At 49.1% G+C, this 13,371-nt stretch overlaps 1 pseudogene; it reads left to right on the forward strand.

The window, feature by feature from the left end:
- Positions 1-295: 295 nt before the first annotated feature.
- Positions 296-1,015, forward strand: LOC144116281 (sentrin-specific protease 1 pseudogene; annotated as a pseudogene).
- The last annotated feature ends 12,356 nt before the right edge of the window (positions 1,016-13,371 follow it).

A 13,371-nucleotide genomic window follows, 5' to 3' on the forward strand; every position in this document is an offset into this window, starting at 1 on the left:
GATTGTGCCTTCTCAGAGTCGTCTTGCACGCGTCTCTCCGGCGGCCACTGTTCGACCACGTGCAAGGTGTTCGGAAAGCCACAGCCTGTATGCGTCTCCGAGGTAAGACGAACGCTGACCGTGCAGAGCGACCAGCAGTTTTGCGTTTAAGTCAGCCGCTAGCCCCGTGACGTTTGCTGGCCGCTCTGGGTCTCCCCATATTTGCAGAGGGACACTTCAAACGGCCGTTCAGAACGGATTGTTAGAAGAGCGATCCAGTCTCCTGAGCGCCCCTGTGCAAACCTGCAGTGACAACATGGCGGCGATAAGCATCGAGGGAGACGTTAACCATCATAGGCCACTCACTTCTGCCATGCAGGAAGAAGTGTCTGAAGCGTTGAAGTGGGGCCCGCCGGAGCAGGTTGTGGTCGAGGGCTTCTCTATACCTCTCACTCGACGTGACATAGCCACGCTAATAGAAGGCAAATGGCTTAATGACAAAATCGTGAAATTTTACCTGGCCATGATCGCGGAACGCTCCGAGAGGCGAGGCGGTCCGCCCGTGTACGCGTTCAGTTCATTTTTCTTCACCAAGCTCTATCGCTGTGGACCTGGCGGCGCGAAACGCTGGACGCAAGGCGCCGACCTCTTCTCTTACGATAATCTACTGGTGCCCGTGCGCTCTCAGGACGCCTGTCACTGGTGGCTCGCCGTGGTGGATTTCCGGACGCCCGAGATGGTCATCTACGATAGCCTGGGCCCGCGCCAGAAGTGTGCTGAAAGCATCGACGCATTGGCGCAGTACCTGGAAGAGGTGAGCCACTTGCCTGACTGCGACCTGGACTGGAGCGGCTGGCATTTTTACACACGTATAGTGCCGCTCCAGAAGAACACCAGGGACTCTGCTGTCTTTATGTGTCGCTACACCGAGTGCCTGACCCGGGACGTACAGATCTTTTTCGAGCAGAAGCACATGCCGTACTTCCGCAGGTGTATTGTGTACGAGATTTTACACCGCAGGCTCCTTTCATGGTGAAGCCTACTTGCAACAACATGAGTCGGTTCAAGTGTCCGTGCATCCAGTATATGGCTTTTGGTTGATTGGTTGACTGTACGCATGTAGCTTAAGTGCGTTTTTTAATGTGATTTGGTGTAATTGTTCTGTTGGGGTTCGCGGCCATTGTTGATTTTTTTATATCTACTGCCCCAGGGTATTCATTCTGTATATTTCAGCGCGTGTGTAACCGCTTGCCGGGGCACTAGCGTTCGTGCTTGTTGGTTTTTCATGTCGATAGTGTGCAATTAGTTTTGATTACTGCCGATTGTTGAATGTGCATTGGGTGATGGTAGAAAAGTTATTGGAAGAGACGGAAATGGTGGGGGCGAAGACGGTGCAGCGGAGGGCTCGGACATAATTTCGACCGCCTGGTGTTCAACTTGCGCCGACACCGCACAACACGCGAATATTTTTCCATCGCCGTAGTAAATATCCGGTTCTCATTCTTGTAGATATTTCATTATTGTCTCTTTCCAGATTGCGTTCAGATTGTTTGTGCCTCTTGCTAATTCGTAATAATTTCTTCATTGATGTGCGACCGCTCTGATCAGTGTTCAGTTCCACGTTTTGCATACGTTTTCTGTGTTGACAGTGCGTATGTAAAGCTATTCGGATTGACTGTTAGATCTGTGTTGCTGTGAATAATTGACTATTGTATTCTTCGCAATACGTATCCATTGATACCAAAAATAAAGCTCCAGTTTGGTTAGAGATTGTGCGAAAATTCTTGGTCACACCTCGGAGTGTGCGCATATTCGAATGTGGACAAACCTCATCCGTCGTTGATGTTCGGTTGCTTGCCAATGGCTGATAATATTCGCTTTTGTAGCTTATTTGTTTTCCAATCCGTTTTATACTTTATAGTTTCCATAATTCAATAATATTTTTTACAATTTTCATGTCGCCTGTCAGTACGGATGCTGCCAAGGTTCCATCTTTTGGACACGCGTGGTTGTGCACTCAAGATGAGCTCTCCAGCTTTTGCTCACCAAAAACGGAGAACTGGCGGAAGTGACGCCATCCGCGGATAGTTGGCAGGCCGTCCAGCTTTGTTGGCTTGCTAAGTTCCATCCCGCGCTTTGGTGAACGAAGGATCAGCGCAATGTTCTCCCGGTGCCGCTTGATTCCTCCAGTTTGGTTGTTCTGCGAGACGAACTTGCGGTATGCAGCATACCTCTAAGCTTCCTACACAGAATATGTAATTCTATTAATATTTCTCTTTTGGTCATTTTATTTTTTGTTTTTTTTTTGTTTATTTCGCTTTTTGCCATTAAAGAAAGCGTGGGTGACGAAATAAAAGCGGTTCACAATAACCGCTTGACGGGCTTCGTCACCCGAAAAAGTCGACGATGACAGCCGCGGCAGTTCTTGCGCCATAAAAATAACAATTCACATCTCAAACAAAACAGATTGTGCTATAATGCAGGTAGGGGGTTAGATATATTAAACAATGACAAGGTAAGAAAAAACGGTCGACATATGTATTTCAGTACTAATACAACCTAATCAATAAAAGTTTCACGAAGTGCACGAAAAGACATGACCGTTTGTAAACATCCACGCCGCGCTACAGCCACTTCCAGTACTGTTTTATACCTGTTTTATACGGGCAGTCTAGCCGCGCTGCGCCATTGTCACACAGCTTGCCACAGTTCTCGGTTACGGCCTCCAACGGCACCTGGGTGCAACGAATGAAGCAACGCGGTGATCGGCGGAGCGAAGCTGGTATTTTTGCAAATGTCTTAGTTATTTACAATGCAGTGCATGTACAACGCCGAGTTCCGTCCGACGGCGCCGTCCGCTGGCAGCATTGGCTCCACCGCTGCGTCTCCCGCAAGCCGTCCGCATTATGTTGTTTCTAAGGCGCGCTAAAGGAAATCGGTGTGAAACCTGTGATGGTAAGCCGCTCCCCGCTTGCTATGCGCTGACTTTTCCTTGCTGCAAGGTAGATTTTAATATTATTAATTGGTTTTATGGAAAGGAAAATGGCGCAGTATCTGTCTCATATATCGTTGGACACCTGAACCGCGCCGTAAGGGAAGGGATAAGGGAGGGAGTGAAAGAAGAAAGGAAGAAGGAGGTGCCGTAGTGGAGGGCTCCCGAATAATTTCGACCACCTGGGGTAGATTTTCGAAATGGAAATTTGCGTAAGTTAGCGCCGTATAATATCGGTTTACTTGGCGCCCCCGGAAATGCACACTCGCATTCTGGGGTTGATTATGTTTGTTGTTTTAATCTTTGTGTTATAGCCAATCTGGACCACGGAGTGCTGTTCATTGAGAGGTGTGCATCGCTTGTTACGTGTAGATGCTCGCTCGGCGCTCGTTGTGCTGACTATGAGTGGGAAGAGAAGACTACAGGGGATGCAACGAAAAAGAGAACGTCTTTGAAGACGCCGCAAAACCGCATAGTACAATAAAACTTTCTCCTCCTCCTCCTGAAAACCAAGTTTTTCTCTCTTGTTCTTTCTTTATGAACCTACTTCCTCTCTCCAACGTCGGATAGTTACGCCGGTACATACGTCCTTAAGCTGCCCACATTTCTGGTCTCGAGGCTGGTGGTACTTTATTTTCAACAGGCGCAGCTAGCACTCTTTCTGGTGGCATGGTTGTAATTACAGCGGCGACGAGAAGGGCTTTTCCGAGAAACGTAAAAACTGATATGAATTTTACTTTCCTTGGGCTGCAAGCCTCTGAGCAAAACAAGGAGCCGAAAACTATTAGCCAAAAGTTACCAGTTTGGAATTAGTTAACCAGACGGCTAGTTAACTTCCTGAATGGTGTTCCATTGCAGCTCAGTGCTCACCAAACTGTTCCGAAGAAAGCGCTCGTCTAATTGGAAAAACCTTTTTACCTGCAAACATTTCTTATTGTGTAAAAAGATCGTGTATATTAGCTCTCCCCCTATCCTCTCTTCCTGTCTTTTCACCTCCTTCATTTCATTTCTCCATTCTGCCTGCTATCCATCATTTCCGCTGCCCCAGCTCAGGTGCTTCAGTATCGATGGCAGATGCCGGGGCAAGCAAAAATCTTACCCTTCCTTTTTTATTATGAAGTTAATAAACCACTACTACTAAAAAAATGTATAAGGAAATCTGTTGCTGGCTGCGAAACTGTCGAATATCCTTTAAACGTCTGACAGAAACATACTAATTTTGCTGCCTGTATGGCGAGGTTTCCAACCACAGTGTAGAGAATTAGCTGCTGCGTAGCCTCAAAAAAAGTCAGCACGCTGTGCCCACGGGTGTTGGTAGGGCAGCATGGGTTGGTAACCTTAGTAAGGCTCCTAAAGCGCAGAGATTTTTTCTGCCTGCCTCATGATCCGGTCATATTCAAACATTTGCGAGTCGCCCGCCAATTAATGCAATCACGCTGATGGGAATGGAAGGCTTTGAAGCTTCAAGGTTTCCAGAATTTTTTTCTCTTCTACATATGTACTGGTGTATTTAATTTGTCGCAGTGCCTTGTAAATCTTTGACTTTCATGCAATTCGCTCCGCACATGTTCCTATTCAAGTATACAGATTGGATTGACGGCAAATTTCCTTCTTATGTTTGTTTATGGTTTATTGATGTCTAACGTCTCAAAGCGACTCAGGCTATGAGAGACGTCGTAGGTAAGTGCTCCGCAAAATACGGCCACCTGGAGTACATTAACGTGCACTGATATCGCACAATACATGGAAGTCTACAATTTCTCCCCCATCGGGATTCGACCGCCACGGCCGGGATCGAAACCGCGTATTTCGGGCCAGCAGCCGAGCGCCATCCCCACTCAACCCCCGCGTGCTGCCCAGCTTTCGACAACATATTTCCGTGGCCTTTCATTCCCTCTGCTGTCTGTGTGGTGTACACAATAGTCGGATACACCTAAAGAACCAAGCAGCTTTCCAGTCATCAAAGGACTCCCTTCGGGCCCATGGTGTCGGCCGATTCTTATGACCCTGCTAGTGTGACAAAGCAGGTAGTGGTAGATGAAAGGAGATAATCTCATTCCCATATGGTCGAGGAATAGACAATAGAGCCTCCCAATGAGCAGAGTCGGTAATGAAGTGACTCGCGGGTAGGGACTGCGGGCAGTTCCAGATCATATGGTTTAGATCGGCTCTCGCATCACAATTTTTGCATTTGTTTGAGTAGAGTCCTTCCGAATAGAAGCTACACAATTGGGTTTTGGATATGTGTTAGCTTGAGGTTTACGCCTGTTGCTTGGAGAGCGTTTTTTCTGCTGGGGGGAATCTGAGTCTTGCAAGCCTGTAGTGCTGCAGGATTTCTCTGTAAGAAAACAACCTGTCCTTGCCAGAGTATAGGGCGGGTGGGATGCACGACCCAGCTCGGCGGGACAGTTCTCGAGCTAGGTTATGAGCCGCCTCATTACCAGCAAGGGAAGCATGAGCAGGCGTCCATATTAGGCGAATGCGCCGCGTGGGCTGATAATTTAGCAGAATTCGTGCTGCTTGTGGGGAGATTCTTCCGAACGTGTAGTTACGTATAGCCAATTTTGTGTCGCTGACAATGGTTTCTGCCGAGGATCCCACAATGGCTAGAGCAATGGCTGTTTCTTCTCCAACATGTGTGTGCTGAGTGCGTATAGTGCCCCCAGTTATGAGTGTACCACGTTCCGTGGTGACCACAGCTACCATCTTGTCAGCCGAAGAATCTGCCGCATCTACATATACCACAGAGGTATCATTAAGAAAGCGTTTGCCTAATGATTTGGCTCTCTGTGTACGACGTTCAGCGTGGAAATCTGGGTGCATGTTCCGAGGTAGTGGAGGAATGACCAGAAGCTGGCGTATATGTTTGGGAAGGTCAGTTGTGGGTCCGCCTTGTCGTTCGTATGTTATGCCTAGTGTGGACAGAATGTGTCTGCCAGTTGGTGTGGCCGATAGTCGTTCGTACTGCGAGACGGTTACTGCTTCAATAATCTCGCTTAGGGTGTTATGAAGACCGAGACCTAACACTTTCTCAGTCGCTGTGTGCATGGGTAGCCCAACTGCCTGTTTGACGCATTTTCTGATTATGGCCTCCACTCTTTCTTTTTCAGCTGACTTGAGATGTAGGTAAGGGCATACGTAGGCTATGCGGCTTATCACAAAGGCTTGTACTGAACGGAGAGTATTGCTTTCCTTCAAGCCCGAGTGGCGGTTACTAATGCGGCGAATGAGTCGCATAATTTGCTGCGAGGTTCCCTGAAGGTTCCGAATTACGTCACCATTGAAGCCGTGTTCTTGTAGAATTAGACCCAAGATTTTAATTTTGGGCACTCGAGGAATGGGGACTCCGCGAATACTGAGTTCGATGGCCGGTGGGGTTTGCGCAAGGTATCTTATGTTGCGGAATATGAGAAATTCAGATTTGGCTGGAGAGCACCGCAGCCCCCTAGGGTCTACATAGTTCCCCACGATATCTATTGCATGCTGTAGTCTCTCCTCGATTTCGGCATCATTGCCCTCGGCGGTCCACAAGGTGATATCGTCAGCATAGATGCTGTGGTGGAGTTGCGGAACCTGCGCTAATTGGTGTGGAAGTTTCAACATTGCAACGTTGAAGAGAAATGGTGATAGGACCGATCCCTGCGGGGTGCCCTTGTTGCCGTGGGGGAAGTCATGCGAGTGGAGACCTCCTACTTGAAAATGCGCCTTTCTACCTGAGAGAAAGTCGCGGATATAGTTGAAGGTGCGGGCTCCCACCTCGAGTTCATGAAGGTTCTTCAAGATCGCATCATGTCTGACATTGTCAAAGGCCTTTTCCAGGTCAAGTCCAAGAATTATTCTGGTGTCCCGCGTTTTTGCCTCAATAATCTGATGTTTGAGCTGAAGCATTACATCCTGCGTAGAAAGTTTTGATCGAAATCCAATCATGGTTGGAGGGTACAGCTCGTTCTCCTCCATAAACCGGTAGAGGCGGGTATGAACTACGTGCTCCATGAGCTTACCTACACAAGACGTGAGCGAAATCGGCCTGAGGTTCTCAAGGCTGAGTGCCTTCCCTGGCTTTGGGATGAGAATTATCTCTGCCGTTTTCCATATTTGTGGGATGGAGCCCTCCAACCAGCATTTCTGCATATACTCAGTTAGTGATTGTAGCGACACTTCATCCAGGTTGCGGAGGATCTTGTTGGATACTGCATCTGGGCCAGTGGCGTATTTGCAGTTTAGCCTGGCAGTCTCTGCCCTAACCTCATCCACAGTAATGGGGAAGTCGAGCTGCGTGTTTTCCGGACCAGCATAATCTGGGAAGGCTTGGATAGGAGCATTGCCAATATATCTATCTTTAAGTTCAAGGAAAAGGTCCTCTGGTGGGCCTGCATACTCATGCACAAGCTTCTGCAGGTTCTGCCTCTGGGTGGTTCTGCTACCTGTAGGGTCAAGTAGATGACGGAGCAAGTGCCAAGTCTTAGAGACTCCCATATTGCGATCCATTTGGTTGCATATGTCATCCCAGTTTTGTTGAGTAAGTTTAGCTGCATGATCCTCGATCACCTTGTTTAGCCTAGCTATTCTTCGGCGCAAATTGCGGTTCCACCGCTATCGTTTGAGTCGGTTCTCGAGCTCTCTCTTTGCCTCCCATAGGTGTAGAAGCCGGCTGTCCGCAATCTCCAGGTGGTCAGCCTGGTCTAACGTATGGGTGACTGCTTTGGCATATTGACAAAGATCCTGTGCCCAGATATCTATGTCTAGTATTTCGGGGGTATCAGCTTCTCGGGCGGCTCTTTTAGCGCGGAACGTGTCCCAATCGACTAGGGTGGGGGCTCGAGCGCTACGACGTTTGGGGCCAGTTGAGGTCACTATTTCCAATATGTAGTGATCGCTGCCGAAATTTTGTTGAGTGTTTATCCATGTTGGAGTGCCCGAATTTTTAGCAAAAGTTAGATCGGGAGACGTATCCTTGGAAACACTGTTACCGCAGCGGGTGGGGACTAGTGGATCTGTAAGAAGAGTCAACCCACACTGTTGTGCGGTGAGCCACAGTTTTCTACCTTTAATGTCCTAATGTGCGTAACCCCAAGCCGGGTGTTGGGCATTAAAGTCTCCCGTGAAAATGACGGGGTGATTGCCTGCGAGCTTCAGGGTTGCCTGAAAAAGCGTGCCGAAGCTTGCTTTCCGTAACTTTGGGCTGCTATAGATATTCAGCACAAACAGACTGTGGTCGGGTTTCCTAGGCGGAATTAATTCGACTAGCACGTGTGTGACATTTGTGACTGGGGTATCGTGCTGTACTACCGTAATATTTCGTTTGACAAGAGTCGTGACTCCAAGCGTTCCACCCCACGATGAAAAGGATTGATACCCAGCTAGCTTGCTATTAGTTTGTGTCTCTTGTAGTGCGATTAAGTCCGGTCCGTCCCTATTGTTGAGGAATTGTTGGAGTACAGCTCGTTTGCGGCTAAATCCTCGGCAGTTCCACTGCCAGATGGTGTAATTGGGTTGTGGCGCCATGTTGTTGCTAGTCGGATACCGCTTCAGAAGAAGCGGGTTTGCGAATTTTGTGAGGAAGGAGCCTGCTCTCTGCTTCCTGGTGCCAGCTGCCTAAGTTAATTAATTCCGGCCGGTGTCTGCATAATTCTTCCATGATGGAAGTCATTGTAATCTGCACTTGAATGAGGGTGCTGTTAGTCTGCGTTTGCGCTTCTTCAATTTTGTGAATGGTGTCGGCTAGTGTTTGGCCTTCGGACAGGGAATCGCCTGCTTTTCGCTTAGGCCGGGGTGCCCGTGTTGATTCAGCATGCATGTCCGCTCCGGCGGAGGTAGAGGGGGTAGGGTTATTGGCGCTATCGGTCGTAGGCGGTGAACCAGCCTGCATTTGTTGCTGTTTTAGAGCGGCATTTTCTTTCTTTAGGTCCTCGACCTCACGAAGTAATTTCCCTACCAGCACTTTCAGGTCTGCTAACTCAGAGGGGTTGGAGTTAGATTTCTGGGAGGCTTTATCTGCCCAGCCTACCTTTTGCGTGCCGACGGCGTCCTGGTTCAAACCGGGGTTCCGTGGCTGATGTGAAGGAGTCCTGGATTTGGAGGCGGACCGGCCTCTCGGTTCCAGTCGTGGAAAGGAGCTAGATCGATGTCTATATTTTGTTCGCCCCCTGATTTTGGAGCGGCTGCGTCGCTCTTTCGACTGCGGCGACTCTTGGCTATGCTGGGTCAGATGTTGGCGTTCCTGTTCCCAGCGGCGTTTGCTTACAATGTATGGAGTGCGGTAGATTTCGCGGCATTTGTTGCTGCCCAGTTCATGGCCCTTACCGCACAAGGCACACTCAGGCTCGCAGCTATGTGTCTCAGGAGGATTGGCCACGCCGCGGCAGCGAGCGTTTTTCGGGTCCGGGCAAACGTCTCTGCGATGTCCGAGTTGTCCGCTCAAAGAACAGACTTCGTATTTTTTTTTGTAGAGGCAGCAGCGAATCATGCCACCACCGAAGCTGATCCAACGGGGAACTCGCTCACCGTTGAAGAGAATGAGGGCCGTCTGCGACTGCGCACCCATGCGCCGGACTCCACATATTGGAGGATTCCTTGGATGCTGAACGTTCGCAAGGATGTCAGCGTCCGATAGATGTTTCGGAATGCCTTGGATCACTCCTTTACCACTGCCATCCGGCGTGGCGACATACGAGGTGATGGCGATCTTGTTCGCGCCGTAGATGAGCTCCTTGATGTTTAAGTAGCGTTCCACTTGTACCGCGGAATGGGTGGCCACCAGTATGGTGTGTTGCTTGAAGTTGAGTAGCATGCAGTCTTCAGATGATTCTGCCAAGGTGAGGCCCGCGGCGTCCCAGATGAGTTGAAAGATGCCGAGTTGGCCACAGCTCTCGAGTATACGGAGGCCGCCCGATGGCCGGAATATCACCTTGGTTAGGCCCTTGGGTAGGCGAGGTAGGTTCGACGCCACCGATTGTCGAGCAAGTCGTCGGCCAAGCTTTTTCGCAGAGGAGTCGGCAGAGTGCCGCATGCTGCCCTGTCCCTGGGCGCGATCGGTTCCATTGTGTGCCGCGGGGTTATTCCTTTGGCGTTCGTGACCGGAGCGTTTCGATTCGCCGATGGTGAACCAACCATATTGGTGCGAAACTTCTTCGGGGCTAATGTCAGTCCCCTCCACGGTGACTTCCATGTCCAATGTTGGAGGAAGATCCCACTCAGATAATGCGGCACAGCACCGTCTAAGCGGGGTCGCTAGGCCTGGCGTGGGCCTAGCGGGCCGTGCGTACCGTCGAGAGCCGAAACGCAGAAACGTCCGCAGAAACAGGCAAAAAGGGACTTGCCGATGCGCCCGACGGCGTTATCCGAGCTTCGAAGACGAAATCCAGGCAAGAGCGGTGTTGACCGTCGCTGAATTCAGCGGTGGGCATGGGTGAAGCGAGGAGCGTTCGCGCGAGCATCCGATCCACGCCACGTCCGAGCCGGTTCTCGAGAGAGAGAGAGAGCAATATCCGCGGCGAGGTGCACGTTGTAACGGCATGTGCCTCCTCGGAGTGCGGCCACGTTGGAATCGCAAGTTAGCGGAAAGTAAAGCTTTCGCTTTAAAACCCTACTACTGTGCGTGCTTCAGTATGGCTACCTATGGAAACCGCTAGTCGATCGAGCTCAAACGTAGCCAGGGAGATGCAGCTTTCCGCTTTCTGCCAGGTTTAACCAGAGCTAAACTACCTGCAATTTTTTTATCCCGCTGAGGTGGCTCACTGGTCAGAATGCTCGCCTGCTAATGCCCAGGACGCAGCGTACAATCTCGCGGCGGCCGCGTTTCGATTGATGCGAATTTCAAAAGTCGCCGTCCACTACGGAGGCTCTCCCTTACTTCAATCTCTCCCAACTCCTGCTTTCCCGGTATTAAACGGACACCGAGGAGAAACTGAAGTTAGCCTGCAACGAAAGAACATGGCATTAGAACGAAAAAGAGACGACACCAACGAACACCGGAGGTTTTATACGCTAGAAAAGACCAAAAGACATAATACAGGCGTTGCTACCACCGTCTAAATACGCAAATAACATGTATGCGTAGACACCGAATTTTTGCACAGATCCCACGCTCTATTATCCTACACTGCCATTTACTTCAAAACGGCAGCAAACGATCCTTCGCGCTGGTCGCTTCCAGACTTCGATTTCACTGGCAGGAAAACTATTAATTTCATTTTGCTCTGGCATGAGCATTTCATTTCTGCCTGACAAACGTCAAAATATCCGCAAAGAGCAAGTGAATAAATTTTTACTGAGAACAATAATCGCATTGAGCTGTCTTCGGTTTCCCTTGAAACACTACTGATGAACGAAATCAATCAAGAACCCTCCTCCGCGACACTTTTCTGTCTTCCGTCCTGCATTCCTCTCTTCATCCTTTCCTTCATTCCTTCCCTCAAGTTGCGGTTCAGGTGTCCATCTGGAAATGAGACAGTGGCTGAGTCTTTCCTTTACGCAAAATCAATTTTTCTGCGTGGTGAAGCTGGGCTGTCCACCGATAATTCGGCTCCGAGGCTCGTGGTTGGACCACTCGGCTGTTGAACCGAAGGTTCCGAATTTGAATCCAGCTGCGGTGGCTGCGTTTTAATGAAGGAGAAAAGCAAGAAGCGAATGGGTGGTGTGCGATGTTGAAATTATTCCCGGGCCCTCCATAACTCCACCTCTTTCTCTCTTTCTTCTTTCACTCCCACTTTGCTCCCTTCCCTCACAGCTCGGTTCAAGTGTCCAACGATATATAGAGATACTGCGCCATTTGCTCTCCCCAAAAGCCAGTTATTATTGTATTATTGTTATTTCATTTGCTCATTTCTCGGTGGCCACTTCAACCTCGCCGTGAGGGAAGGAAGGAAGGTTGCGAGTGAAAGAAGAAAGGAAGAAAGAGGTGCAGCAGTGGAGAGCCTCTGTGCTGTGCGATATCAGTGCACGTTAATGATCCCCATATGGTCGAAATTACTCCTGGACCGATCACTATGCCACCTCCTTCTTCCTTTATCTTCCTTTCTTTCACTTACTACTTTATCCCTTATCTTATGGCGCGGTTGACGTGTCCGCTTATATGAGATACAGATACTGCGCCATTTCCTTTCCCCCAAAACCATCTTTCAGTTCAATTTTTCATTTGCAAAAAAAGTGGGGTCTCCAGCGCTAGTGATCGAGTTAATGTATATTCCTTGCCTACAAAAAATACATATTCTATTGGCTTCGCTATTGCATTGTGAACGTGCTGGCGCGTGACCGTACGGACCGGGCCGCCTTCAGACGACACACAATGTGTTCATTTATAAGGGATGCAACGCGCGACAGACAGACACTACGGTGACACCTCACCGGCGCTATGGAGGGAGTGAAGAATAAAGTAATGAAAGCGGGCAGAAAATAACCTCTTCCTTCAAGCAACTCTGATAAAAATTTGGAAGTTGCTTAAGCTTCGTCTTCAAGAGTGAGACGCGACAGCGTGTTGCAGCGCTGCCAAGGGGTGCACGGAACGAACGCCAACGACCGTTCGGTGCGACGCGTGGCCCGCTGGAGAATTTAAGGAAATGATGCCTCTCTCAAATGCCTCGGTGGACACCCGAATTGGGCCGTAAGGGAAAGAAATTGAAATGAAAATTGGTTTTAAGGAAAGGAGATGACGCCTGTCTCACAATTCTTTGTGGTCATCCGTACCGCGCCTTAAGAGGAGGAAAATCCTTTCCCTTTCGGCGTGATTCAGGTGTCCACCGAGATGCGCCATTTTTCGCTCACGGCGCCGACGACACCGGCTTTTCTGCGACATGAGCTAATTAACGCTGTCGCGTTAAGATAAATTTGGATTATAGAATTTCGCTCGAAATCAAATTAATTGCAGGCTATGCGGTGTGCCCTGATATCTCAATGATATTGCGCAGTTCTAGAAGCCAAAGCTTAAGAACAACCAGTGCTTCTACGACCGTTCGCCAGTACTGCATGAAGGTAAGATGTAAGCATCTGCATTGACCTAAGTAAACATTAAGCCTTTCCCAGTCTTCCTGTCGCGGCTTCTATGCACTCATGTGTTAACTTGTATACACTGTAAAAAAGTATGTAGAATTACAGCCGTTTCTGTGGAAACTTATTACTGGGAATACCAGGAATGTGATCAAGCAAAAGCCAGATATTTTCTGTTTTTTTACCGCCGTTGTCTTGTCACGTGCATTTCTAGTAAGAATTAAGCAACGGAAAATGCACCTGAAAATTTTTGAAAAGTTTCGTTTATTTTTTAGAGCCTAGAGTGTAGTAAACTAAATCGCATCGCTAAAATTTCCGCACAACTAGTACTCTGTGGTGCTGCTTTGATGCTGAGCTGCACTTCGCAAGATGGCTGCCGAATGAAGATCGGTGGATTTCTTGCGGAGTCGATTGGT

Source organism: Amblyomma americanum, chromosome 1 (assembly GCF_052857255.1).
Source record: "Amblyomma americanum isolate KBUSLIRL-KWMA chromosome 1, ASM5285725v1, whole genome shotgun sequence".
In the NCBI taxonomy this organism is placed as follows: domain Eukaryota; kingdom Metazoa; phylum Arthropoda; class Arachnida; order Ixodida; family Ixodidae; genus Amblyomma; species Amblyomma americanum.